This window comes from Peromyscus maniculatus, chromosome 14 (genome assembly GCF_049852395.1).
Source record: "Peromyscus maniculatus bairdii isolate BWxNUB_F1_BW_parent chromosome 14, HU_Pman_BW_mat_3.1, whole genome shotgun sequence".
In the NCBI taxonomy this organism is placed as follows: domain Eukaryota; kingdom Metazoa; phylum Chordata; class Mammalia; order Rodentia; family Cricetidae; genus Peromyscus; species Peromyscus maniculatus.
The window spans coordinates 61,759,653-61,785,790 of record NC_134865.1 but is presented as its reverse complement, the minus strand read 5'-3'; the positions used below and the strand labels follow the sequence as shown (position 1 = coordinate 61,785,790).

Genomic DNA, 26,138 nt, shown 5'->3' with positions numbered 1-26,138 from the left:
AAGGGCTAACATCACCTCTGCCATTCTAAAAGGTGTCCTGGGATTCCTAATAAACTAAAGTAATTAGGAGCCCCTTCCTCATTTTGTTTCCATTAACATATGGAAGTTCAATCTTATCTTATGCCCAAGGGGTCAGTTCTGATCTGCCTGGTAAGGATTTTGCACAAATACAAAATGCTACTTTTCATTTATGTCATGTGTTGATTTCCAAATCACTAATATGAAAATTCATGTTGATGAACTATTTTTAACAAGGTTATATCACACCAGAGTCATCCCCCCCCCCACCCCACCCCAAAAAAATCACTGTCAAATTAATACATTCAACAGAATCACCAGAGAACGACTTACTGTAATACTTGGTTGGAGGTTTACAAAGAGTAGCTTGTACAGGGACATTAATCTGCTGGTTTAGGGGTGGTCGTGTGCTGAGTGGTATGTTCCCCTCATAGGACACCTTAAACAGAACCTCTTTAAGCACCATTCGTCTATCATGGGCTTGAATTATCTAGAAATGATAGTTAGTGATTTACATAAATGCATGTATAAATTTTTACTTTCAATTATTTTATATGTTTTATTTATTTACTTAGTGTGTGTGTGTGTGTGTGTGTGTGTGTGTGTGTGTGTGTGTGTACAGGCATATACATGCTCATGTGTGCATATGTGTGCCATGATGGGCATGTGATGATCAGTGGACAAATTGCTTGAATTGGTTTTCAACTTCTATCATGTAGGTTCCAGGATAAAACTCAGGGCACCAGTCTTAGCAGCAAACTCACTTCCCCACTGAGCCCTCCCTCCAGCCCCAATGCTTCATTTCTTTAACAAGCATACAAAATTATTACTAATGTAAATGTGGATTCCCCTATGACAAAGTGACCCGATCCTTACTATTGTGTACAATTTTCAATTAGCAATATTGTAGTGATGTAATGGTACCTAACACAGGTAAAATTGCTAGGGAATTCATAAACAGCTCTATCTAAGTTACTTATACAAGGCACAGAGGGCTGTCTTAACACTAACCTTCTTTCCCCCATTATATTAGAGAGAATACGGCTAAATGAAAATGTCAAGTGCTTGCTGAACACTCACGACATAAAGGGCACTATTTCATACTGAAAATGATTTGATACTGTTGATGTATAGTTGGGTATTTACGGTTGTCTGACTCTGGAATGCAATTAAGCCCCAGGACCTCCTAAGACACAAAAGGTTAGTTGTTTTCTGTAGTACAGTTCTCCGTGGGAGCAAGACTTCGCAGCAAGATTGGGCTTCACAGTTTATGTCAGTAGAAATTCTATAGGACATGCCATAGTTTGAAAGGGAAGAGAATTGTGACTTGGCTGAGAAGTGGTAATGGGGTGGGGAGGAAAGAGACACGCAGGAGCAAGTAAGAAGCACAAAGGAAAGCCAAAGAAAGCCCAGCCTCCAAGGTTCCCCATCTCTCCATTATGCTTCAGCTAAAAGGAAAAAAATACAGTAAGGGCAGGGTTCCTGCACAATCCCTATACAAAACAAAGGTGAAGTGCTCCAAAGACCTAATCATGGATGTTAGGTGGCAAATAAATGTGTTTGTTTGGATAAGGGCTATTGTGTGCTAAAGATTTGTTCCATGAGCTGACACCTACTACAAGAGACAGGTTTCTCCCTGAACCTCTCCCAAAGTATTCAGAACAAACTAATAATTGAAAGGCGGGGAATGAATATATGTCAGGTTTGAAGGGTATGGTTACACTGTGAGCATGGGCACTCATGTCTGCATTGCTCTTATTCTCATTCTAAATTGAATTATTTCTTTGTTAAAGAAATAGTAAAGATTACAATTTGTTTTTAATGCATAATGCATGCTGATAATTTCATAAAAGGGCAATCATGGAGGAAGCACAATGGGTGATTGCTGGGGTTCCCTCTTCTGCCCCTGGACTTCTCTAAAGATACCATAATACTCCACCTAATCCTCAGAACACAGGCACAGCTCTTTCTTCTTGAAAGTCTGCCCAAGTGCTTGGAGGTAAGACTCAGTTTCCAGTTTTGCAAGTGTCAATCTGACAGGTGATCACAAAGCCATCTTTCTCCAGCCGCTGGAAATCCCTGTCATCCTCTTAAAATCATCAAATGACTGCATCTGGCGGGAACTGAGCTCAGAAGCAGGACACTCTCCACTTATGTCAACACCCAGTTCCAAGGCAATAGACTGAGAATACTCTCTACCAGTAGCAGGATTTCTCAGATTTCAGTAAAGCATGGGACCCTTTGTAAAACAAACAAACAAACCAAAAAGGTCATCCTTAGGGACCCTGACAACCATTCAAATTACTTTTATACCCACTTTACACAAATGTAGTCTATATAAACATAAAATTACCTGCAATTTATTTAGGCTTTTAAGCCCTTATGCAACCAATGCTGATTTACAAATTAGATACAAGTAAATCTAGAAGCTATAAAATTTCAATTAGCAATATTAATTTAATGTGACAGCCAATGTTGCTTAATTTAAATCAAATTACTGGCCCCATAGCAAATGTTAATTCTTATGACCTCCCTGGCCTAAGAACTACAGAGCATGTCATGCTTATATTAAGTAAGGCTTGCTGGGATTCTGTTTTCTTCTACTCATCTCCCAATTTTCTCCATAATTTGAAATATCTGTCTTTGCTTGTCACTAGTGCGGTTCTTATGTCATCCCCCTCCTGCTCCTTTCTCATTAACCCTTAACAACAAAAGGAAGACCCATTTTGTCCTGCCATGGTTATGGAAAACAATTAAACACAGGTACTAACATTCTGTGCCAATACTTGTTGCTGCCTTCAAGATATACTTGCATTAGAGTATGTTTGAATTTTGAATTGTCATTGATGTGCAATGCAGATATGTACAGTCACCATTTGCAGAGAATTCTGAGCCTCTGAGAATACTTCAGAAATCCATTCCTTAGGTGCACAATCTGTCTTTGTAAGTGATATGCATTTTATAAGCTGAACTACTCAGCAGCCTCAAGTGTAGGAAAAGTGTGGCAGAGATGGACGTGGTTTAGAGTGAACTCATAATTACTTATTCTGATATTTAGTGCCAAGGTGATTTGGTCTTTGCATAAGTAGATTCTCAATACTTTCAGAAGTCTATCTTAGAGATTAGACCAAACAAGTTCCACTGAAGAATATATAGTAAATCAAGTTCAAGATCACATCACTCATCATGGCAAGCCTTTCCTACTCCTGACTTGAAGGATGCTGTCAAAGACAAAAAGAATTTGTCCTTCCCTCAAAGCACTTCATTACCAAAGTTCATAGAGGTCACTGAATTCACAAAGTTGATATACTATAAACAATTATGCAAAGAAAATTTGACATGTGTTATGTTGTGAATAACATAAAGAAGACATAGCATTGTAGACTGTTGAGAACTATGACCTCCCAGTATTCCTACACTGAGCATGGCTATCTTACTTATGCTTTTCTTCCATCCTCTCAAATGGGCCCCTGTGATCCTTTATTTCATGAGGATAGAGGGCCACTATGCCACTGAATGTCCCTTGACTGTTTCAGAGACTTATCTGGGCAACAATTTGGGCTCCCAACCCTGAGAAGTCAATAAGTCCCAGCTATTTGTGAGAGGGATGGCCGCTGTGTCCCAGTCAGAATCATTTGAGGCCATTTTCTCTCAGTGATAGAGGAGAAAGATCCACTTACAGTAGAAATGCAGCCAGCTTGCAGAACTGAATTCAATTACCCAGGCCTGTAACTGGCCAGTGTGCCCTGTGGTTAGAAGGGAAACAGGATAAAAGGGTTATCTTGCTTTCTTCTTTCCCTTTGCAGGGAAAAGTGTCATTAATTGAACTTGTTCATTTTCATATTACTTGTGGGACTCTCCTTTCTGAGAGGATAAGGATTTATTTAATGAGACAGGGTTTTGACAAAATGCACTGTCAGGGAAAAAAATCTCAGGGTTAAATAGACATATATTAAGGTTAATCCCTGTCAATTTTATGATCACATACTCAAAGTTTAGAGTAGGGTTTTAGGAAATCTAACTACTTTCACTACTTACACAGCATTTTGAATATTGGTAGCTCACTGTACAAAAGATATTACTTCCTGTAGTCATAAAGAGGGGTCCTTTCTGCAATGATTTGTTGGGCATCAGAGCACAAGTGGAAAGTGAGAACCTACCAAGGTAGACATGAGTCAAATATTTGTTTTGCTACATGGCACTTGAATGATTTTCATATTTACTAAATTCCACTTGTTTCTTGTGTCCTACTCACAAATGGATAATGAATATAAATCCTCATGAAGACCCTATCCATTGCAGGTAAGAACTAAGGTACTCTGTTTTCTGTTTTCAAAGAAGTCACACCATTGTTCATACACAAAAAAAAAAAAATGGGGAGAGAAAAAAAATGGTGCAGGAGCGATAGCTCATTTAGTAAAATGTTTGCTCTCCATCCATGAGAATCCTAGTTTGAGACCCAGTATCCATGTGAAACACTGAGCATACTTGAGAAGACTCATAATATCTGAGGTGAGTGAGCCAAGCTGTCATGTGTCATTGGTGAGACCCAGCTCCCGATGAGAGACCCTGTCTCTAAAGATAAAGTCAATGGCACCTGTGGATCAATACTTGAAGTCAGCCTCTGGCATGAACAAGTACGCACATGCCTGCACCCCCAGGCAGACAACACACACACACACACACACACACACACACACACACACACACACACACACACACACACACAGAGAGAGAGAGAGAGAGAGAGAGAGAAATTAAATTTGATTAAAATGAAAAAGTTAAACCCATCAACAAATGTGTTTTAAGTCATCTTTTTAAATTTGTCCATTCCTAGATGTGCCAAGCATGGTTAATATTCAATTGACTTAAACCAATATAAACTACCTGAGATGTCTAAGCTAGAGTGACTAGAAACAAAATCCAAAATTATACTACATTTACATGGGAATTAATAGGATTTCAAAATACCCTTTATCACTGGCTACTGGGCAGGAACAAATGGGGATCTAGGTGTGCAGCTGGCCCTATTTGGCAGTGCAACATGATGCTGGCATTTTTGTTGAAACACTGCTGACAGTACACTACGTAGCATCATTCTATATAGCACAGTAGACCAGCAGCTCTTCTGGTGCCAACTGGCATTGAGATCAATGGTCCACAGGTCCTCTTCATTTCAATAATAAAGGCAATGCTGCTTGACATGACAGGCTGGAAGCAGTGGAGTGAGCACAGGGGAAGACATGATTCATGCGTTTAAGTGACAAATGGCATTCCTCCCACTCTGAAGGTAGGAACGATCATTTGCCGTATTATGACACGGAATCTAGATATTATAAGAGTACAAAGGGAAGACACACACCTGGGTTTTACGTCCCACTCTGGTATGGTATGTGACTCCAGGCAAGTGATTTAAACTGGCATTCCAAAATGTGTACATTGCCACCTGCTTAGCAGATGAGAATCCTATGAAAGACCTGACATTTATATGATGCTTAGAGATATTTCAAACCAATTTAACATGAGAGTCCAATTTATAATGACTCACTTAGACTATTTGGGGACAATAGGCAAACCGAACTGTCACTATGCCATTTCTGAAAGGTTGGTGATAAAGAAAAACAATTCACACAGGTGAATGTTATGGGGCAGCATATTAGACAAAGTCTTTAAATGAGGCATGGTCTGAATTTTAGACAATTGGTATGAAAAATTTCAAAGAGAAGTCATTTCTTTCTTCTGCTGTTTCTTAACAAAAATCAAATATATATTACATTTTATTTAGTTATTATATATTGAATTATATTAATTATATTATTATATACTATTATATATTTATTAATTATATGTTATATATATTGCAATTTATTTATTTATTTTGTGTGCATATACATGGTGTGCATTCATGCCCCAGCATACATGTAAAAATCAGACAACTTTGGGGTGTCATTTCTCTCCTTCTACCATGTAGGTCTTGAGCATCAAACTCAGGCCATCAGGCTTGGCCACAAGCACCCTTACCTTCTGAGCCATCTCGCCACCCCTGTCTCTTTCCTCTGATACACACTTTCAATTGAGATGAGACTGCCACTCACTAAATCCGTTTTTCTTAGCCACTTGTTTTCGAGTGAATGGCCATGCCAGTTACTTTCATTCAGTGAAATCAAAAGGAACAGCAACTAGATGAATCAACGATCATCGGCAACAGTTCATCAAACTGGCCTGATCGTGGGGAAACACCGTTTCCTAGCAGAATCGCTGTAATCTGTGTAACTAAGCAGGAATTTTGTCGCACTTGAGTTAAATTATAGGGCTTACCAAACTACATAAGAAAAACAAAACTGAACAAAATAAAACATAAACCTTTGTCCTCTGCCACCAACAGGGAAACAACAGGATCCTCACAAAAGCATTGGGTTGATATGACTGTTGGCAGATATTTTTAAATGCTTTTACTTTTACTTCTGGTTAAATCCCCATAACATTTTGGCTCCATGTAGCCAACATCACGATATGGCTTTGTGTGTATTCCAAGAAAAGTCAGACCCATCTCTCTCTCTCTCTCTCTCTCTCTCTCTCTCTCTCTCTCTCTCTCTCTCTCTCTCTCTCTGTCTTTTGTTCCCCCTCCCTGTTCTTCCCTCCCATACTGCCCCCTCCCTCCTTTTCCCTGTTGCTTTTCCTTTTTTTTTTTTTTGGTTTTACAGATTAACATTACTAGTTTTATTCAACAGCTGGAGAAAGACAATTTGACAACACTAATCTATTGCAGAGCCTGGGCCAGCCTTCTTCTTTCTCTCTTCTCTCCCCAACGAGCAGCAGTAATAAAAGCTCAACAGCTCTAAAAGCAATCGATTCTGAAACGGTGTGGTGCAATTACCAGCCCGGATGGCGGCAAAGACTTCCAGTAAAATAAAAGAGAAGATAAATACAGTCCCTGCGGTGGGAGCAGCTTCTGCTGTAGAAGCAGCTGCCTGGTTCAGAAACAGACACTGCACAGGGCCTGGAGTGATGGAGGAAGTGAGCAGCTGGGCAGCCAGGAGCCAGCCAGGAGGTGACACCTCTGAGAATTCAGCAGACTGTGGGCAGGCAAGCATTGCCAAGGTGGCATCTTACCCATTTACTCCGTAGAGGACCTGTGACCTTCCATGACCAAATATTTTCTGTTACCTGCACTTCTCTTGTTACTTTCTGGAATGAACCTGGCCCCCAACCATCATAAAAGCAGGTAAAGTATCATGGACATGTCCATTATAAATCCTAAACGACGCAGACCATGCATTTCCCATAAACTATTTTAAGTTCCGTAGGTAAAAGTGCCAATGGCCTTCCTCTCTGACCACTCTGTCATCATGCAGCCCCTCATATAGGGTGATTACAAAGGGCTGTAAAGATATGTAGGAGTTACTGGACAGCTGAGTGCAGATACATTTGTTCTTTAATGGGACACTGTCAAGCAGTTCATGATCTTCTCCTTATAGAGGAAAGGTGTTACCTTCCATTCTACCTGTGACAAACCATATTACAAGGCTGTCATAGAAAGAGGCATTCAAGGACAATACTAATATTTTGGGGGAAATAGAGGATGGAGGTATGTGGAATAAACTGAAAATGACACTTAAGCATTTTTTTCATCTGTCAGATTTCAGATTTTTAATTTTATAATTTTCATCTTTTCTCATTTTAAAAGCATTGCATTTTCATTTTTAATTATGTGTATGTCTATGTATGAACTTGTGCAAGTGAGTATAATACCCTCAGAGGCCAGAAGACGGCATTAGATACACTTGAACTGGAGTTACAGGTTTGTGCAAGTAACTACAATACCCTCTGTCTCAGGGTTTTATTGCTTTGAAGAGGTACCATAACCATGGCAACTCTTACAAACGAAAGCATTTAAGTGGGCTGGCTTACAGTTTCAGAGGTTTAGTCCATTATCATCATGGTGAAAAGCATGGCAATGTGCAGGCAGACATGGTGCTGGAGAAGGAGCTGAGAGTTCAACAACTTGATCCGTAGGCAGGTAGCAGAAGGAGACTCTGAGCCACAGTGGGAGTAGCTTGAGCATATGAGACCTCAAAGCCCACCTCCACAGTGACACACTTCCTCTTACAAGGTCAGACCTCTCCTAAGCAGGCCACACTTCCTAATAGTGCCACTCCCTATAGGCCAAGTATTCAAACACATGAGTCTGTGGGGCCCACACCTATTCAAACCAGCATAATCTCAGAGGCCAAAAGAAGGCACTGAATCCTTTTGAGCTAGAGTCATAGGACCTAGAGTTACAGGTGGTTCCTATTCAAAAGACCAGGGTGTTGGGAACTAAACTCAGGTTCCTCACAAGAGTAATATGTACTCTTAACCAGCATAGTCATCTCTCTAGCCCTTCATCTTTTTCCATCCTAATAGTTAGTTTGTACTTAGTATATATTTTTCCTAATGAATTCGCACACATATACAGGCACCTGTAGATTGTGTAAGTATCGGATCCCATTCAATCAGAGCTGTTTTGCTATTCAGTCCTCTTATTCTTAGTCTTGCCTAAATGAGGAATTCAGTCACCATAGGTCATTCTCTTCCCTGCTATGGTGGCTGGCCACACACAATTCTGGGAATGAATGTCCTTTTAGATGTATCATTGGAGAATCTGGCCCTACTCATAGTCAGGTATTTTAACAATAGTCCCTATACAATGTTCCCCCATCCCACCCAATGATTTTTTTTTTCTTTGTAAAGGTCAGGTTTTTTCCCCTCCCACTTGATTCTGTGGATGAAAACAAATTCTGCGGGAGATACTGTGATCACACCCCACCTACTCCCTGCTGCTGCAGAGTGGCCTACATTCTCTCTCTGAAGCAATTTGTATCTCCCCCTTCCAGTCTTCACCGAGGTTGGCTGAAGGTAAAGACACCAACAGTCAGTTGACAGCAAGAGAACACAGAGGGGAAACATTTCTTCCGTTATTTTCGTAGGGTAATTTGGCTGGGAAATCACTGTAGAAATAAACTGAGAAATTATGCCTGCAAAAACAGCAAGTTGGCAAAATGAAAATATGTAACTTAGAACCCACACAGGCTTTATCCCCTCCAACAGTGAAACAGCACTAGCAACAAGGGAAAACACAATTTAGGACCAGCCATATCACTGACCATCTTATTTCCTCTCAGTGAGTTTCTTCCCCAGAGTCTGACGCACTCCTACACACACTTTGCCACCCAGCTCGGGTTTTACTACATCTGCAAAGCTACTCATCAACCTAGTAGGCAGAGAAGCCCACTTGGTTCTTCATGCTCCTTTCATGAAATGTGTACCTCTTTGTTGTACTGAACCAACTTTACATCAATGAGTAAACAAAACACACAGTCTGAGGTCCCAGAGCTGCACACAAGAACTCATCTTTCTCTATATCCCCGGCATCTCCTATACCACATGTACTGTCTATGCCCTTGTAAGTTCAGATAATGGAAAGTGTTGTCTTTATTGCACTGCAGGGTGATACCTGGAGAGACCAAAGGACCCAACAGTTTCACACAACAGAGTTTCTTTTTCAATAAACCAACCATATCTAGGCCATCATGTTCCCAGTGCCATCTCTTCCTGGGTTTTCTTCTTGTTTTTTGAACTCATCTCACTTTTGACTGGAATGCATGCCCTTTCCATGTGACCCACCCATTTACATCTCAGGACCAACTCATGCCTCGTTTCCTTCCTCCTTCTTTTTCTCATTTCTTCCTCCTTGACTTCTGTCTAAGTTACTCTTTGTACTTCCTGCAGGTTTTCTCCAACAGACTCATAAGCACTGAGATGTGGTTACCTACCATACCTGTCAATAGAATCTGAAATTTTCACTTCTGGACTTCCAGTATTTTACAGCACACAGTTGACACTGAATTTGGCAGTCTGTCTTATATCAATCATATTCTTTGGTGGCAGAAAGTGTTTGGCGCACAAGGCAACACTCATGACGTTAACTATTGCAAAGCATCTCTCTGTCTGTGGAGACTTCTGGGAGGGTAGGCATATACTCTACTTCCTGCCACCTGTGAACTCTGAATAAGAACACCAAAAGTCTTTCCTCTACAGTGTCTTAAGCCCAGCAAAGCCTTAGAATCCTCCTATGAGGTAATCTAATGCGGGAGGCTGGATGGCCTGGCACCCCTTGTGTCTTACACAAAGGGGACTCTTGTTTCTCTTTTCCTCTACCTTCTCATTAGGAGGGCTGTAGATTGACAAGTCCTATGGCAGTGACACACTAATTAGCATCCATTGCTGACTAATTCCCAGAAGGCTTTTAACCTGTCTCTATAGTAAAGACCAAAGTTAACAAATAAATGTGGAAATTGCATAGTTTTTGGTTTCTTGTTGAACTGCTGGAATAAATGTCTAGCAGTTCTGAACAAAAGGAAAGAGGTTTGTGTATTTGGATCATGCCAAGTTCAATAAGGAACTAAAAGTACCATGAACTATTTGGGAGAAACTAATAAGATAGATGATATTTGCCTTCTATGAATCTATCACATACATTTCCCATCTTCTTATATCCTGCATGCCATTATTTCTCTGAAGTGTGTACTCTTCAGGCATCCTTATCTCACTGACTATTCTCCAGTTCCTTTTCCCAAGTTCCAGTCTTGGAGATCAAACTTCTTCCCTGACTACTCCCTTTCCACCTCCAAGCAAACTAGTAATTTACTTCCAAATAGAGGTAATTTGCACCCAAACTGGCCTTTCCTTGGGTTCATGTCCTCAAATATTTGCTTTCAGCTAAGCTAATTCCACCAGAACAGATTACCCCTCAACTTAACTCCCAAAATAATTTGTTTACATCTCAGAGGGAGACCCCAATTCTATTACATAGGGCTTCCCATTATTTGTTCTAGATGGTAGGAAAAATAATATAGATAGACTCCAAGGAGATTTCAGTGCATCTTTCACAGTTCTCTCTAAACAGCAAACCAATGACTTCAGGGAAAGGACAGGAAACTGATGTTTTAAAGGTATATATCCATATGGCTTGTTACAGCCTTTGCCTGTTAGTGACCCTCTGTACTGTTAACTCAACCCTAGGTCTCAGAGTAGCTAGCCAGCATCATTCCCTGTATCCCTACAGATAACACCTATGCTTACTTGAGGGAGAACTTTCCCTACCATTCATGGTGGGAAATGGGCTTCCAGCATCCTGCATACAGTGTGGGTGAGCACACACAGTTGACACTAGGTAGCTGTGGGAGCAGGATACAGCAGGGTAGGTGAGTTTGGGGCACTAAATAACTGGTTTCCCAGAGTAGTTTAGAGACTTTGATCTCAGATAGACCTGGGTAAACGTTTCAGTTGAGCCTCTGATATGCTGTGCTTTTGAACAAATTATCCACCATCCTGAATATTTGCTTAATAGAAGGGACTCTTGTTCTGATTGGATTATAGAGGTCAAATTTGTTTTTTAACCTTTTGTATTGCATTAACATTGAGTCTTCATACCAACTCTGTTATCTACTATGGCTGACATCAGAACAAAATGAAACTCAAGTGGCTTAAGGGATGACACAGAGCTGTTTCCAAAAAATGTTTCTACTGTTTTCAAAATGGTAACTTGCCTCCAGTGATTCTTGGGACAGCCACACCTGAATGCGGTGAAGCTGCACATGGCAAGTATGGGATGTCACCCATGAGGCAGCTCTATCAGTGCCAGGGACAGAGCAGGCATCCAAGAAATGTGAGTTGCTATTCTTCTCTCTGCCCTATACTCAGCATACTTTGCTATTTAAAGCTCCTGCAGAGACAGAAGAAAAAACAAGAACACTCCTGACACAAATATAGATCTCACCTCAAAAGGAATAGAAGTTTATGCCAGGGTAAGTGTGAGAAACCAGAAATGTATTGCCTCCAATAATATGGTCTATGTAGAGGTAGTTACATGAACTTTTATAGTCTTAAAATAAGAGAAAATAATAGATCAAAGTATCAGATACATTGGCAGGATGGACATCAGGTAGGCATGACTCAAAAGAGCAGGGAAGCCTCCATTATAGGTCTCAGATGTTATCTGATGACATTAGTAACTGATGGAAGCTAGTGGTCTGCTAAGTTAATACATCAGAGGTTTCTCCTTATAGTTCAAAGAATGCTAGGTCAGACATGGAGGTGGGGCATGAATGGCTATTAACAGGGCTAAAGATAGCCCAAGATAATTTTGCCTCACATTTTACAACATTCCAACTCTCTGCAATTGCCAAGTTCTAATCAATCAGACTCAGAGAATCTTTAACAAAGCTGTAGCTTTTTTCCCTAGGAACTTCAGTTTAGAACAGCAGCATGTGCTTTGATAAAAATTCCTCAGATCATAATTATCAGAAACTAGACAATACCATTAGCTAGCTTCTGTTATTTCAAATGTACTGAGAAAAAAGAAGACATTTAGCAGTCCATTTATAAAGGGCTCAAAGCTATGTTGGTGTAGGAAGTGAGGACATCCGGTCTAACATCAGAGATCACTGAGAAGCAGATGTGGACTGATGTAGAAGATAGCCCAGAATCAGGTGTGCTACCTGAATGTGATAGGAAAGCATGCCATTGTCTTCGGCCCTTGGTACCTTAGCTGTTTCTAAAATCGAGTGCCAGGTTTGAAGCAGTGCACTGTTTATGAGCTGCACACTCAGCCATAAACAGGAATACTAGAAGTTTCCCCAGAGATAAATTAGCATAACAAGTCTCCTCCTCCCTGCATCACCAGGGTATGGTTGTTCCCTGCCTCTGCTGGATGCCTCAGCTTCACTGAGAACAGCATCTGCTTGAACACTGGTCCCTAAGCCTGAGTAAAATTGTGGGCTTCCATGTCTGTCTATGAGAAGGAAGACAGAAGGCCCACAAACTCAAATTGTACCATGGGACTGTTCAAAACTCACAGGGGAGGAAATATAATCCTGGTGTGCTGAGATGTAATGATCCATCTTCTGTTCCCCCAGAGAGGCAAAGAGGAGCAAGCATTCACAGAAATGTGAATAGAGGAGCACAGTCAGTGTCCCAATAAAACTTTATTTCCCAACAGCTATACTAACACAAAGTCCCGCCACTTTTTTTGTTCCAGTGTGAGACCAAATTATCTGAGAGTAGAACATTTAAATGGTTCTCACATTTTTTTGGGGGGAAGGAAGAGTTTGTAATGTGAGAAGAGGTAGAAAAGGAAAGAAGAAATTCAAAACAATCTGTTGTCAACAAAGGTTTTACATCCCTGACTTTCCTTCAGAAAATCCAATTCTGAAAGAATCAAGAGCCAGAGGGTATATGTAAAGGAAGTGATCAGTAAGATAGTCATCTAACACCTAGGACATGACAGCCACTCTTCTGAAATCTTATAGGAAACTCCTCTTCATCCAGGGGGTAGATATTTTTGAGCCCACTGTGTAGATGAAGCAAGGGAGACTCAGAATGCCAAAACTTCTTCCAAGTCACCCAGCCAGTAGATGCCAGAACTGAGACTGTCCATTGCTAACAGTTTTTAATGCTCAGATGAAGAAAAAAAAACACTTCAGGATATCCTTGACTCTGACTTGACTCCACCTCAGGGGATTGTGTGTATGCCTTCCACATCCAGACACTGCCTGTGCTCACTTAATCACAGATACTCTTTCAAATGCTATAAAATAATAATTTTGCACCTTTAGAAGAGCTCTTAAAGGGATACAGAACAATCATTTTTCATTTTGAAGCTGAGGAAGCAAATGCGCAAAGAAGTAACCTTCCCAAAATACCTTTCTTCTGGCCCTCTTGTCCAGGAGACATTCCCACACAGCCACACATTCTCAGAGACTTGATGTCTTCCTTGGCAGGCCTTCCTGAAACTGATTTCTTCACTGACCTACAGGTCCACTCTTATCTAAGACCTCTCTGAACCACTGTGCACATAAATGTGGCTTTCTGTCCCCATTTAATTTGGTTGAGACATAGCTGCCAAGTATTGTTTTAGTGTAAGTGTTAAAGATGTATTTCTGAAAATGTCAATGTGGTCTTCGAAGAGCCCCTAGTTTACATCTGATATAAATGGTTAAAGAGGCAGCAATGGGGCTAGGGAGATGAATAATGCCTTGTGAGCATAAGGACCTGTGTTCATTCTCAGAACACATGTAAAAAGGTCTAGTTCTTACTCTTATGTTTAGCCCATTTCTATTAATCTATACTTTGCCACGTGGCTCCTGGCTTATTGGTACCTTACATCTTTCTTGCCCTGGCAGCAGCTCCAGCAGTCTCTCCCTCTGTCTTCTTGTTCCCTCAATTCTCCTCTCTGTTAGTCCCGCCTATACTTTCTGTCTGGCTACTGGCCAATCAGTGTTCATTTATACAGAGCGATATCCACACCAGTAGTGCATATTTGAAACACCAGCTCTGAAGAAACAGAGATGGTTAGTTCCTTGGAACTTGTTGACCCGGCAGCCAAACACAGTTGATGAGTCTCACATCCCAGCGAGAGGTCTCATCTCAAGAAAGATGGCAGACAGCCCCAGAGGAAGACCTGAGGTTGACCTCTGGCCTCCATCTATACACACAGATATGCACACACACACACACACACACACACACACACACACACACACACACTCACACACATGAAGCAGCCAAAAGATCACAGGAGCAGAGCACCACATAAAGAGAGGAGGGAGGGAAGCTGAGGAGAAGACAGAAGACAAACATTCCTGAAGGACAAACTGTAATTCTCAGAAGAACAAAAGGTGTCTTTACTATAATTCGTAGGAACAAGAGTAAAACACGCAACTAGAAAATAACTGTAGACCATCTCAGGGTGTAACTGAGCAACATAATGGTGCTCAGGAACTAGCTGAGCCTAGCTAGCTTTGCGGAAAGTATCTCAATCTCAAAGATTAAATGACAGCTCCTCAGTAGGGAGATGGGGCCACATGGGAGGCAGAGACCTGATGGACCACTCAACAGATTCAGAAAGAGATGTGCCACCTTGTCTCTGTTAGCATATTTCCTTTTTTTTAAGGCCCTAGTAATGTTCTGCTTGTGACTAATCCTAGTCCAAGCAGTGAGTGTGGTTTCACATGGTAACATGTCAGTATCAAGGCATTCTGCCTCCTGCCTGGCTCCCTGGTGTGAATGCACTTAAATTATACAGCCTATTTTCACCCTGGGCTCTAAACTCAGCTGTGTATAAAGCAGAGGAATTGAAAGTTGTAGTGTGTATTTTGTAGAAGAAAGGTATAGGCTCTGGAGAAGAGCCTTCTAGGTGTGTTATTTCACTGTCCATATCCACTTTATGAGGTAGGTGCTGTTATCTACATTTTCACAGCAATGTGAATATGAAACTTCCAAAGATCACATGATTGGTAGATAGTAATTTTACTGGAATTCCAATTCACCTTTTTTCCACTATATCAAAACTTTTGTCTTTGGAATGTCTGAAAGGATGTCTTGGCTTGGAGTTAAGAGTTTTCCCCATCTTATTTCTAGAATACATCCACCCTGCTTGCTGAACAAAGGGAGTAGGAGTTAGGTCAAGTTAAAGATGGAAAATATCAAATCCAGAGGGAATTCCCAACCCCTCCCCTGACAAAATGTCACTTATACACATGCATATTATTCTCTATGATGCTCACAGAAGTCTCAAGTACAAGGTGGGGTTAGGTAAATCAGTTATCATAGAAACCACTGAGGACAAGCTGTTAGGGAAAGTTCCCATGTGTCCATCCAATGCAATGTAGTATCAGTATTTAGTAAGCACAATGTTAGTGTTTTGCCTGCAGCAGTCAATTTTGTCTCTGCTTGGGTACAAGATGAAGCTACTTGCTTTTGTTTAGGAAGCCTGTTGCATAAAAAAATCAGTTCTACAGCTTTAAGTACCAGACTTATGCTCCACTCAAGGAGGAGACATGCTCACATTTTGAAAGGCCTGCGGGGATGTAGAAATTGAAGGCTTAGCAGATTTAAACTCCCCATTTACTCTAACTCCAGGCATAAGCTCAGTGCAACTCAGGGCATTTAGAATATGTCACACTCTTTCAGTTATTTTTTGGCATTCTCTTCCCAGAAGTTTCTCTCTCAGACTCTGCTCACCCCTCCTCCCTTGCATGCTTGATGTTGCATCTGTCAAAAGTACACATACTGTAATTCTACCATGTCCACATGAAGACAGAATCCCTGTTCAGGCAAATCCAAAGTAATAGGTCATCAAAGACACTTTCCAATTAGCTCTGGAAGGCATGTATTGAGTCCATATCTCAATTTGAAAACAGGTGCCACTATGTTTACAGAATTTATAAGTCTTCCAATAAATCAATGAGCCTATGTTGTAAATGTCATCCAGTGACTTCCACCTTTTGACTGGTTCCCTCCTCATTTTCATTCATCTTGTTAACTCTATCCCTTCGGGACACCACAGTGCCCTTGAGCTGGTCTATGTAGCTTTGACTAAAGATGGACATTGGATGAAGACACAATAATGTAAGCTTTCTCTTCTAGCTGAAAGCAGGCCTCTTTTAAGCAAAGAAGCATATAATATTAAGCTTACTTTTTATAGTCACCTTACTGGATTTGAAATCACCTAGGAGACACACCTCAGGGAATGTTTGGGAGAGTACTCAATATAAGTTGACAAAAGGGAAAAAGGCATATCTTGTATGAGGGTAGCATCATTCCACCAGTTGAGGTCTCAATTAAAGAGAGAGAGAGAGAGAGAGAGAGAGAGAGAGAGAGAGAGAGAGAAAGGAAGAGTCTAGCTGAGCATCAGCTTTCACTCCCCTCTGCTTCCTGAATCTGGATGCATTGTTTCTTGCTCTCTCTTCCCATCCCCTGTGCCTTCTCTGCCATAATGGACCATATCCCTTAAAGTCTTGTGTCAAAATAAGCCTTTCTTTCCTGAGGTTACTGGTGTCAGGTATTTGAGTACATCAACAAGAAAAGCAACTAAGACACTTTAAAGAGTTTTCAATATTCATCCAGTAGCTCTAGTGTGTGTGGTGACATCAGCATTGCAAATATTTTGAAAGTCCGTCTGGAGGCCACACACAAGTGTTAAAAGAAAACAGATGAACTAACCCAGTACTGTCCATTGATACACCCAGAAAGGTTCTGCCACAGGATGGAATTCAATGTGCTGACATTCCACAAGAATACCCCATCCTCAGAAAGAGGAGGTTATTCACTCTCTGATGGCTTCAGGCTAAAGGGTGGACATGCTGTAAATGGAATGGAAACCTGCCCAATGTTTCTTATTTCCTTTCACAGGAGTTGGCCCACAAGGGAGGCTCAGTTAATGTTTGTTGAAAGAGTAAATGGAATTAAGAGAGAAGCTGGTAAATTGGGAGATTACTCGATCAATACGTGATTTCCAACTGGGGCTGGAGCTTTTCCTTGTTGTTTTATACCCTTGTATGTATGTATTATTCAGGCTTGACTACAACAAATAGCCATTCCATATAGTGCCCTTGCTCTCTTCTCTGAGTCAATGCTTCTGCTCACAGCAGAAGCAAGTGAGTTTCAGTTCTTTCAGAGTGGAAAATAAACACACAAGCTGTTGTGAGTCAGCTGGGGTTATTCATGGGGCATGGTTTATGGAAGAATTTTCCCTCGAATGATGATCTTGTGTATCAGAAAAATGTAAACCTAGTAGAAAGGAAAATCTGTGCACCGTTTTTACTAGTGTAGGCGAGACTGATGGTGACAGTGGACAGTATGACTCATTTTCTTAATTCCGAATAACCTGGAGTCTTTGTTCCTTATATCAATTTCATTTTTCTGCTATTACCCCAAAAGGATGGTGTTACCTATTTGGTGAGGACAATAGTGCTCTTTCTACTTATACATCATGATTTTATTTTTGAAACTTAAGCACATTATATTTGCTTAAAATTGATGCCCTGTGGAAGTCGTTTCCCATTGATAGCAACATCAAAGTCCTGAGGTTGGTATGGTTAAGCAAGTAGACCCAGAAGTTCTGAGACAGAACCCAGGGTTTGAAGAAATAATAATGAACTTACTCAAACTCTTCTGTTTATGAGGCACATTATTTACCGTTATTTTATGCAGGATGCTAGGACGATGTACTTCCTCTGTATCAGATCAAAGGAATCTATATCTTAAATTTCATAATGTGAAAGTAGTTACAGAGGCAGAGAGTGTCACAGGGTCTTTCATCATTCATGTGATTGCCAAGCTCCTTTTTTGACCACTGACTATTATACCGCCTCTCAAGCTTATTAATGCGAACAAAGTGCTCATACATTGCACTTGAATGTAATTTTAATAATTCACTAGAAATAATTTCTGGATCTCAAAATGATGATAATAATAACGATGAAATAAAAATCTCTTTCTGAACAATCTCTTGTTATAAGGGAAAAAAAATCCCTGATCTTATTAAATGCCTATTCTGTATCACTGATGCCTGTGCATGTTACTGTCCATGGTGCTGAAACTAAGAGTTACTAATCAACTGACCTTAAAATAGAAATCATATTCTGCCAGAATTACCAAGGTGCATCATAGGGTGTACTAATGAAGGACTGACATGATGTTGCTGAGTTTGAAAAACAGTATTTCTTTACTGGGAAGAAGCCCACCCGCCAAAAGTATCAGGTAGCTTTCAGAAGCTGGTAAGGTAAGAGAACAGATTGGCCCCTAGATTTCAAATTAGTAATTAGCCTCTTGCTGGCTTGATTCTACTCAGGGAAACCTCTATGGGACTTCTTGCCTACAAAGCCATGAGATAATACATAGGTGTCATATTCATCCTTGAAATTAATAGTAATTCATTATAGCAGAATAAGAGAATAATGTAGGAATCAACGGGATTACAAACACAATAACAATAAAAGCAAGTACAGGGGAAGAAAATAAAAACAGAGATGGAAAAAAATTAGAGCAGATGTAGTAGAAAACAGTGAAAACACAATCCCAAAGATGTGACTCTGTGGCTTTCAGCTGCAGTCCACTGAGAGTCTTCCTTTGGACTAAGAATAGTGTGGTTGTCTCTAGACCCTCAACTTTCCCCATCAAACAGATTAGACAAGGTTCTTCAAGTTCCTCAAACATCAGGTTACTTTGAAGGGTTGGATGAAAAGGAGACATATTGCTGGGTCTCAGCCCCATAGCTGTTGTTTGAACAGATCTTTTAGGGGGACCTAAAACAGATATTAGCAACAGGCTTCCAGGTGATATTGATGGCCAGAGACTATATATATATATATATATATATAATATTATATATATATATAACTGCATATCCATGTATGTGCACATTCTTATGAAAGAGGTGAAAGACAATGTTAGGTGTCTTGATCAATATATAGCCCCCTTTTCTGAGACAAGATCTTTGACTGATTCAAGAGCTCTTCAATTTAGCTGTTCTGGAGGTCAATAAGGTCTGAGGATCTTTCTCCACAGTGTCAGGTTTTCAAATATCTACTGCCATGCCTGGCTTTTTAATGTGAGTACTGAGGATCCACTCATATCTTTATGTTTGTACTTCACTGACTGGTCCATTGTTCAAAAGAACGCCATACCTGTCACACTTCCAGAGTTGGAAAAGGCACGACTAGTGACAGGTACTGTGTACTCATACATGGCTTTATCCAGAAGACATGCCATTGTACTGGCAAGTCTTGTGATTGCTGTGAAGCTCCCCTGTTCTCTCCCTTTCATCCTCACTGAAATACTCTAAAGAAGGAAGGCACACCACCACAACTCTAAGGTTCCCATCTGTAATTACTTGTGTGTGATCTTGGCAATTTTTCCAGGGCAGAAGGGCAGAACAATTTCAGCAATTGCCTGGAGTTCCCAAAGGCAGGGAGTTTATGCTCTGTGAGTGTTGTTGCCTCATTTTGTCTCCTCTTCTACTGGTACCTGGCCACTGTGACTATCTGGTAATAAAAGCAGAGCAGAAAGCTCAACGGTGTCCCTTAATTCATTAGTTCTAACCTACCATGGCATTTGAAAAGTATTTTCATTTTCTTTGTCTATCTTTTCCATTTACTTTCACCGTTTGCAATGAAATCTCTGATGCCTCAAAACTTTGAGTCTACAAAGCTTCAGATTTTAGGAAACAAAGAAACCATACATGCGTGTATTAGCACAATGTTGCAAAGCAGTAGCCTGCACAGTCCATTGGCTTGGTCTGTTCGAGTCTTTATTCAAATGACAATATTTAAAATTCAGAAGATTGTTCCTACACAGCAGTCCTGGTCCCATTCTTCTGTGTGGTCATAACAGTAAGAGCTCAGCAGCCCCCGCTATGTTACTTAGTTGGGTAATCTCTAAGTTTACATGTGACTTGCTTAACTCAAACACATCAATTCTCTTTTCTCCTCTGTTTCCCCCAAACATTTCAAGGTCTAAGCTTGTTTGTGCAAATTTGTGCCATGTCAAATATAGCCAAAGTTGTCATTTACCTTGATGCATGAGGAGCACACGTGGCTCAGGGATTTTACCCCAGGGGAAATCATCAGCCCCGGGATCTGTTAACACATTCAACTCTCCACTGAAGATGTTCAGGAATAAACAAGCTGATCTGAATCTTAGAGAACATTAGGAAACTTCACTCACTATCTCTAGCCAGAGCTTTGATTCATCTAATAGAATATCAATGATAGCAGATCCTGCATGCAACTGCACTTCCAATCTAATAAACACAATGCTGAATGATGCCATTAGATGTGCCAAATCCCCATGTTGAGTCTGATAAGTAATATTTGAGATGAAGGCTGATGGTCTGGGATGGGCATTGATTTAAGCCTTGGGCAATGAGACCCTGCTTGTGTTTATGATAGCTAGGTACTGTGAATATATGGCTCATATTTTTCAAAGTAAGCAGACTCAACATTTTGCCTTGATGCAGTTCTATAGAAATCAGTGTTACAAGCTAATTGTAAGTTAGAAGAAAAAATATTTCCTTTCATTGGAACATTTCTGTCTTTATTTTTAGAGACCCCTTTCCCCTTGAGGGTATAGTGTGTGTGTGGCCAGAAGCTTCATGTATCATTCCCAGTATCACCAGATATATCATGTTTTACTTCTCCCCCCCCCCAACTAAAAAAGACATTTGCTTTTTTCATCTTCCCTCACAAATAAACTTACTGCAGAGTTGGGCTAGCGATCCCTACACACTGTCTAAGAGAGGGTGAAAAAAATTCTCTAACATTCAAGTGTGCCTGTTCTGAAGGGGCCTTTGTTCTGAAGTGTCAAGTGTTCTTTTACCTGTTTGACTTTCATTATAGAACACTACCTTTGGCTCACTTTTAATATTTGACTAGATAGAGCACTCCCTGAGAAAGAAAGGTGGCTTGAAAAGGGAACCTCATGGTCTGCTCTACAAGGAAGCTTGCTGGGAGACTGAAGGCAGCTGTGAGATAAGACAGCACACCAGACAACAACAACAACAACAACAACAAAAACATTCAGTCTCTTCTTCTGTCTTTCAAACAGCTATTGGCCAATGGATGATCAGAAATAAGTCAAGTCTTGAGAAAGCTGCCCCCTTAAGCAGAAGAAGACTTTATAAAAGAAAGCTCTATGGCTTTTTATTAGGAATCTTATGGAACAGCCTGAAAGCTTTGGTTGATACACTTCATTACAACTCCTGGGATTTTAGGCATGGCCATTTTTATATTGTGTTATTGAGAAAGACAAGGGAAGAAGAATTCATAATTCTTGGCTGTAGTTGACTTTTTTCTCTTTGGGGACCATCACCCTGCTCCCAAATAAATACACCAAGACTTATTCTTACTTCTGAATGCTTGGCCTTAGTTTGCCTTGTTTTTAGCTGCTTTTTCTTAGCATACTTAAATTATCCCATCTAACTTTAACTGTGTTTTACCTCTGAGTTTTTACCTTTCTCTGTCCTATATTCCTTTCTTTCCTTCTTACTCTGTGGCTGGTTGTGTGGCTAGGTGACTGGCCCCTGACATTCTCTTTCCTCTTTTTCTTGCTCCTCCCCCTTCTTCTCTTCTATTTATTCTCTCTGCCTGCCAGCCCTGCCTATCCTTTCTCCTGATTTGCTACTGGCTGTTCAGCTCTTTATTAGACCGATCACGTGTTTTAGATGAGAAAAGTAACACAGCTTCACAGAGTTAAACAAATGTAACATAAAATAATGCAACACATCTTTGCATCATTAAACAAATACTCCACAGCATAAATAAATGTAACACAACTTAAACTAACATTTCACAGCACTTGGACTGTCAACATGCCTAGACTGTGTGATGTTCCTCTTACTTATAAAAATGCTACAGAATACCAAGTTCAGACAAGGTCACCCAGAGACCAAAGTAAGACAAAGAAATTATGTTTCTTAAATGTATCCAAGTGCAATAATAATAAAGCCCTTTCTTTGTCTCCCTTTTCTTGTTGCTGTGAAAAATTCCCTGATAAGAAGCAACTTGGGAGGAAGGGTTTGTTTGGGATGACTATTAAAGAGGATAGAACCCACCGTGGAAGGAGCAGTTAAAAAGGTGAACCTTAAACAGGAAGTGGAACAAAGCTATAAGACCTCCCAAAGCATGCCTCAGTGACCTACTTCCTCCAGTGAAGCTCCAACTCATAAATGATCTGAAGTCTTCCTCATCTGTTCCACCAACTGAGGCTCAAGTGTTCCAACACATGGACCCATGAGGAACATTTTACATTCAAATCATGACAAATATCAGTATTTTCTCTCTTGTCTACCACTTCCCAATTTATCTCCATTCTTTTCTGTCTCCAGATACCTAAGGTTTAATAAAAACCACACTCTTCATATTGCTCTTGTTTTCTCACAGTCTAGAGTAAACCAGGTTTATTTGAATTATTCCACTAAATCACCAGACCAAAATATAAATCCTAGGACATTTTTTTTCCTAAAGCTTAATCAGAGACCCCACAGTTCCACTCCCTGCAGTGGATCATAATGCTAACTCCGATAGCCAAAGATGTGTGTTCTCACGGTCTTTGAAGGCATTAACAATGCAAACAAGTGTTTTCCACAGAAAGATGCCAATACCACAATGAAACTTTTAATGCTTCCCAAGTCTTTCGAGATCAAGAGCACAGTCCTTGGCTGGGACATGAAGGTTTGGAGGATCTGGCTCTGTTTCTTTCCTACTTCACCATGCTTACAAATGAGTGGATTGAATGGGACTCCTGAGAGGGTGCAGCTGCCAGAAAATGTCCATGTATTCTTTCTTGGGAAAAGCCCTTTGCAGATATAATAAAGTATTGTGAAAGGAAGCAAAATTTTATCATAAGTCATCTTACAGGTAAAGAAGAGAGTGGAAGCACAGAGAGGGATTAATGTGGAGACACAGGCTGACTTGGGAGACCTATGTGTGGTTGCTACCAGACATTGGCAGAAAAGGAGGAAAGGAATTCCTGCTCAGAATACCCATAAGAAATCAGTCCTGATGATTTGGGTTTGAAATTCTGACCTCCATAACTGTGAGAAACACACAATTTTACTCTAAGTTGTCAAGTTCTGTCAAAGTCTGTTGCTAGAAAGTTAATGTGGTGGTTGATCTCCATTGTTAACTTGCCTGGACTTAGAATCACCGAGGAGATACACCTCTGGGCATGTCTGTAGAGCTATGTCCTGAGGAAAGAAGACCAATGCTGAGAGTGTCTGACACTCTCCAATGGCCTTTTGACCCAGACTAAGTGACAAACAAAGAAGGAGAAAGAAAACAGAGCACCAGTTCATTTTGTTCTAGTCCTGACTACAGAGTCTTGCTGCCAGACCTTTTCTGCCATGAAAGTGTGAGCCAAAATAAACCTATACTTCTTAAAGTTGCATCTCTTTGGGTGTTTTGTTACATCAATGAGAAAAGTAAGCAATACAATCAATATACATACCCTTTCTCTAGTCATGCAGATCATTCATTTGCCCTTGCTAACTATTAAGACAAATGTCTTTCTGATCCTCTTCCTAACTCCTGCTTGTCTTTAAAACTCAGGTCACTGGGACCCGAGGAGATGGCTGACCAGCTAATGTTTGCTTGCTGCTCTTGCAGAAGAGTAGGGTTAGGTTCCTAGCACACATATCGGGTAGCTTACAACTTCCTGTAACCCCAGGGCATCTGATGGCTTCTTCTGGCATCCAGTGGCACACATGTGCACACACACACACAGACAGACACACACACACACACACACACACACACACACACACACACCACATATGCACATGCACACACACACACACACACACACACACACACAATGTTCACATGCACATAATGAAAGTAAAATAAACCTTTTAAAAGGATCCTTAGCTCATACACTATCCTGGAAATACTGAATCTGATATATATGTTTCCATGACCTACAATTTCGTTTTTTCCAGGCTTTTCTAGTATGTCCTACATGGCTGTCTGAACTTTCTGGCAACCTGCCTAGGCTGTGTTAAGTTCCATGATACTCATCCCTGTAAAATTCATTTGTATGGTCTTCAGTACATTACAAAGATGTGCAGTGAATTTTAAAATGAATGAATACATTTTATGTTGGGAGACTAGTTTTTATTTTTTTCATATTTCAAAGTAATATTTTAAATCATCTCTAACCCACTTTAAAACAGGGTATATAAACTTAAAAGCTACACTAGGTAAATCATACAATATTCCTAGCAAGAATGATTTTAGTTGTTGGAATAGTAACTGATTGATATGAGCTCTGCATATTCTTTTTTTCCCCTGGTCTTCTTATTGTCTCCTTCTCATGACCCATTCATTATCTTGAGGGCGTCTGCAAACGTCAATAAAATTTTATAGAAGAAATTGCAGACTTCCAGAGAACAGAAAGACACTGAGAGCTGCAAATAGTTGAGTACAATAGTTGCAAATAGTTGATCTGGGACAGTATCAGATCAGAACACAAGGCCCAGGAATTGGTGTATGTGGCGGCTAGAAATATGTTCACATACAAGCTTACAGAAGAAAACAAACAAGCACCCTTTGTCCTCTCCATGTGGAATCTGATTTTTATTATTTCCCCAGGAAGCAGAGCATTATAATGGGACATTTGAGGCATCTCATAAATTTAGCATTATCCATCTTCTCTTTTCCTTTATTTTTCTGGGTAGCAATATAAAACAAAGTGGAGAAGTGAGCAATGTCAGAATACTTTTATGTGCAAGCCAGGTATCTTATCCAGAACAGTATGAATCAGAATAAAAGATCAACAGTGCCTAGATCATGATTTTAATATTATCTATGTATGCAGGAATGACTCTATCCTAACTGGTTTTGGGGCATCTTATAAAACATGCATAGTGCTTCAGTTCAGTACCCCTGGATTTGATCAAGTGATGTGCTAAATAGAAGAATGAGTAGAGGAGTATGATCATGTTTGTGACATTGGAAGCCAGCATGGGAGACATGGAGGCAGGAGAATCAGGAGTTTAAAGTCAGCCTTGTCTATAATGTATAAACCCAGTTTGAAACAGACCAACAAGCAAGCAAGAAGTCCTTCAGTGGTAGGGACTGGATATGGAGCTCAGTCTTGTTGGGATCAGTCCCAAGTTCTTTGCACTCCTTGCTCTGAGTCTCACTCCAAGATTTTTTTTTAAGACAGTGTCTCTCTACATATCCTTATTATGTAGACCAGGCTGGAGATCCACCTGCCTCTGCCTCCTGAGTGCTGGGATCAAAGGCGTGTGCCACCGTGCCTGACCAAAGATTTTCAGTCCTTCTCTCCTATAGCTGAAATTACCCATTTTTCTAGATGTGATGACATCATCAATTATGCATATTGAGATTATTGTTTACCTTCTCTTTACTTCTCCTTTCCTATTTCCTCCTTTTTCTTCACATGACGTCTAATAAATGGCCTGACTCCAGGAATCACAAGCAGGTCTCATATATTTCCTTCCTTTAATTCTCTAGATGAATATACATATGTACACTTATTATTAGTATGTGGATTATTATTGCAGAGGAGGTGTTCATGCCAGAGTGTGTATGAGGAAGTCAGAGGACAACATTGTGGAGTCAGTCCTCTCCTTCCACGTTTATATGGGTTCTGGGATTGAACTCAGGTTACTAGGTCTACACCTACACAGCAATCATCCTTACCAACTGAGCTATCCTCTACAGCCCTAACTCTTTAAGCCAGCCCTTCCCTCGGGGGAAATACCAGGACCACGT

General features: G+C 40.4%; 1 protein-coding gene across 19 annotated transcripts in view; it reads right to left on the bottom strand.

Moving 5' to 3' along the window:
• The window catches only part of Nrxn3 (neurexin 3), a 1,618,850-nt gene that overhangs the window by 269,869 nt on the left and 1,322,843 nt on the right, over window positions 1–26,138 (bottom strand). The gene's annotated exons all lie outside the window — the stretch shown is intronic.